Source organism: Lepisosteus oculatus, chromosome 2, assembly GCF_040954835.1.
Source record: "Lepisosteus oculatus isolate fLepOcu1 chromosome 2, fLepOcu1.hap2, whole genome shotgun sequence".
NCBI classification, from domain to species: domain Eukaryota; kingdom Metazoa; phylum Chordata; class Actinopteri; order Semionotiformes; family Lepisosteidae; genus Lepisosteus; species Lepisosteus oculatus.
In genome coordinates this window covers 71841634-71846382 of record NC_090697.1, presented here as the reverse complement: position 1 = coordinate 71846382, position 4749 = coordinate 71841634, and positions in this window count along the sequence as shown.

Here is a 4749-nt window from a genome sequence, read left to right as displayed (position 1 = left end):
TTTCCAAATACACAGTGCAATTTCATAGACTAGAGGCTGGTGCGCGTTATGCTTCGGATATCCCCTGCCCCTTTTGTTCGCAAGGTGTACTGGGAGTTGTAGTTTTAAAAAGGGCAGTTACTTTTCCGAACGTTCCTCTGTATTGCCGATCAGATCAAATGGATTTTAAAAACGGGTTCTCGTATTCCACATCTGAAGCATCATCTTTCTAAAGCAACTTTGTCAATGTAACACAGTACGCTTTGTGCTTGCCCTGCGTTATTCAAAAGCTGAAATAAGCTGTTTTTATTAAAGGAAGGAAACGGCTAATCACCAAAATCTCCTTCCCCCCCAATCCCACCTATGTGAAGTCTACACTATTTTTGCAGGAGGTTCACATTTAAGAGAGTTTTTCTACATTTATGAATAAAATATCAAAGTGCCATCCGCGCAGTTAAATAAAGTAATACACTCTATAAACACGAGTACGAGTGTTCCTTAATGATTTCATTCATATACTATGTAAATATTTATCTTAAAATTGAAAAGCAGAAAAAAACGTTAAACGTAATAATCACATATAAGCCATACAATGTATCTGTTAAAATAATCTCAATATTATCTTCATTATAATACTAAGCAGAACGTAAGGAATGAAAGTGGGTTAAAAATATAGCTGCGGTGTACTAAAACAATACATTAGGAATGAAAGATCTCTGTTCATACCCAAATCTATGTCTTGTTGAAGCAAAATAAGTAGATGGAAAAAATATGACTTACCAAACAGTGAAAACAATTCCAGGAATTGCTCTGAAAGTTACATTTTATTTATAATGCGCTATTTGCTTTACAGATATTGTAATTGTAGAGTTAAAATTGGAAATAAATGCTTGTTGAGCAATGAGCACGGTGGTAATGTTGGAACAAAGGAGAAACACCCGCGCTAAATGTCAGGGTTTAAGCAAACGCTGGGCTAAGTGCATTTTTTCTGGAAATTCCCCACACTGTAAGGGTATTACAGTGAATCTATTTCACTGCTGGGAGGGCAATGCAGAATTTATTTTGATCGAGAATAACACAGTGTGGTACTGTAGGTTCTGGGGGAGGGATACATAAAAAGTTGTGTTGTGCATTTTGGCTTCTCTTGCTGTTGTGATGCACCCATGCAGACACCTCCCAGAGTCTGAATGTTAAAATAATTTGTGTGTTTAAAGGTGAAACAGTGCTGCCTTCTTTTATTTACTGTTTAATTAATGTGCAGTATACATGTTACAGTAAGAATGGAAACCATTAATTTCACAAAATCCTTCTATATTTAACCATATATGTAATGTATTTCCTGAAACATTACGGGATGCTGCTATCTTCCTCTGACATGCACATTGCTAACAGTTGTGAATCTCCTATAAACTGAAAAATTAGTTAGACACAGCCATTGTGAATTTTGTACCTTACAGTATGTAATCTCTTGCACTAAGTTTGCAGAATTGAAAAAAAGCTGAAAAATGTAAGCAAAACATCCGAATATGAGGATGGCTTACATGAAATGAGATGGGTTATTTGTATAAAAATGCTGTGAGAACAATTCTTGAATTGGTAACTAGAAAGGGAAAAGGTTGGGTTAAAGCTGAAAGGAAAAATGAGTGTTGACTTTAGAGATGAAAAGAGGCAGGAAGGAGCTTTTCCAACTCTACAGTAAATGCAAGTGAGTTTCAGAATGAGTCTGGGTGACAGCTAAGCACAGCATGCTTGCAACTGTGTGCTACTGGCTTAGATTAATGTGTGAACAGACCTGGTGAGGTTAGGGATGGAAATAGGTGGGAAAATGTATGAACATTGTTGCTTCATGTTGTGTTGGTTTGGAGAATTGAGTTCCTTAGTTGTACTTCTCATTAGTGTGGAGTGGTGCTGTACTAATTCCCATTCGCATTAATTCGCATTCACAAGGTGTTGCCCTAGAAACGCCCTGACCAGACTTGCCCATACTGGGATGGGCTGAAGATATTCACAAAGTTCAGTAGATAACTGCAGAAAACAACTAGATCTAAAAGAAAAACTAATTGATAGAAGGAGTCCATTGAGCCCACACGTCTTCTTTTTCCCAGTCGCAGTTAATCCAAGGATGACGTTCAACCATTTCTCAGAGCAATTCAGGGTCAACAACAGGGCTGGATAACTTGCTCCGTCCCTCCAGGCTGCATCTGAATGTTGCTGAAGCCGAACTGTGGATGTTGAGCCAGTGGGGATTTTTTCAAATTTAGAGCACATGGCAAAGCAAAATCCACTGCAGTTCTTCTACAGTCAACAGTGAAGTTGTCTGACAAATTGATCCATTGGGTCAGACTTGAGATTCCAAAAGATCCACAACGACAATTTATTGAGCTCACTATCACACTCTGCTGTGGGATTTCTTAGGAGAGTTCCTATTGTAAAGCATCGCATATTGTTATTTACTGGAGACCCAGAGCTTCTTTTTAATCTCATAAGTCACATATTTTAATATCATTTTAAAAATACTTCAATATCTCAATACAAGCATTGCACTTTTTTTTCAAAAGGAGGGTTTCGAGATTTAGGGGTTCCTCATCTTTCAACTGTTTCAAAAACGTCGCATTTTCCTCTTTAAAGGAAAACGACAGATGAACAAAAGAGTGCTGTATTACTTCCAGGAGTGCTTGAGAAGGCTCATATTTGAATGTTTTGGAAAGCAAGCAAGAAGCTTTATAACCTTAGTCACTTATGAATGTTAGCTGTTGATGAACACAAAGGTACTGGCTGCTACCACAGAATTATGGCTTTTGTCATAATATGTGTTCCAAAGGGCTAATCGCTCTTTAGTGCTTAATTATTGTGTTTTTCCAATCATGTGTTTTGCCTTTATTTTTGTATTCTGAGCTCTTCTTTTTTAAATTATTTTCACAGCAAATTAAATACTACAACAACAAGATGTGTTCGCAATAATTATTTACATTGATCCTTAGTAACGGAACACAAACTTGAGGTGAACAAAGCTACAGAAATCTCCTAAATATTTTCAACAGACGCTATCTTGATATGCTTATGCTGTTATAGAATAGGAAATTATCCTATGCAAAATACAAGACAAGAAAAATAACTGGAAAAAATGGTATGAATTGATAAGACAATTTAAGTTAAATAAAACTCCAAAATGAAGAGGGAAAACTGGTGTTTTACTTTGTCAGTGCAGATAAGTAGATCACTCCAGAAATGTTTAAATGTGAAACAGTCAAACTTCATTAATTCCATATATACCCTATGAAGTTCTACATAATTTTGCTTATTTGCCAATTTAAGGGAAAAAAATGAGGCCCACAGAAAGACAAAGATTAGTAAACCAGCTTTCCAGAAATTAAGTTTCAAAGACATCAAAGCATATGACTCATGGTTCTTAAATTAAGTACTAGAAATGATTTGATTATCCACGCCTTTAATGAGTAAAGACTGGAAATGCTAAAGAGACCGATGAGATTTGCGTATCTGTTTGTAGACTATAGAAACAAAAAAAAACCTGATGAAATGATATTGCAGAACTTTAAATCTGAGAAATCAAGGGAAGCAATATTCTGATATAGATACAGAGGACATAAGATAACATGTGCTAGAACCCAGGTGTGGTGCTGTCTGAGTGTGACAGGGAGATTCCAGAGGCTGGGTAAAAGTGTCTGGACAACACCAGGGCTTTGATTGGAGGGGGGTTGGGCAGGTGGGTGGTGCATGTCACTAGTGGATTCTGTGAAAAGTCTCCAGTCAACAGCACACATCAGTTACACAAAGGCAGTGTAAAAATTCCACTGCTGGATGTCTCAGACAACATGTGTGTCTTCATAGCCACTCACCAAACGTAATGGCTCTTACTGGCAGTTAATAGCAGCTCGGTGATTCCATCCCACAGGGCTGTGTGACATCCAATGCACTGTTAGAACGCCTGTCCCAGAAGCACAGGGCACCAGTTGGCACCCTGGTCAGGACACACATTCATCCTAGGGAACACAAGCACCAAGACACAATTTGGTGACACCAATTAACCCAGCCAGTCTATCTTTGGGAGGGGGTTACAAATCTATATGGATAGCAGGAAGACTAGCATACTCCATACACAAAGCTGCAAGAATTGAACCCAGGACCCAAGAGATGGAGGAAACAGTGCTGTCACGTTACCATCCGTAGATGCATGACAGTTAATCCTAACTTGTGATGAATGGATAGATGGATAGATGGATAGATTAATGATCCCCTGAGGGAAATTGCAGTGCAACCGCAGTTTAACACAGTCAACACAGCACGGTGTAACGAAATGACACAATAATACAACACTACAATACATACAACACAATCAATACAGTTAGTGAGAAGTGCACTAAGAACAGTTACTCACAGTCCAGAATATACAAAGAACAAACCAGAACAGTACACAAAAAGTTGTATTGCACAATATAAACATAAATGTATTGCACAAGTCCCTGACATATATTGCACAAAAACAGTTGTAAATGGGAAAAGACATATGTAGTAGAGAGTTTACTGTTTAGTCCAAAAACAGGTCAATGTCAATGTTTCCCCTGCACAGACACAAAGTGGATGCGTTGTACAGTCTTTTGGCAGAAGGCAAGAATGACCTCCTGTAGCGCACCCTGTCGCGCCGTGGATGAAATAGGCACTATGAGTGCTCAGAAAGCTTAATTATCAATATTTATAGTTTGTATTTTTTCGGCAAGTTTTTTTTTTAGGGGGAAAGAATTCGTAGCTAAC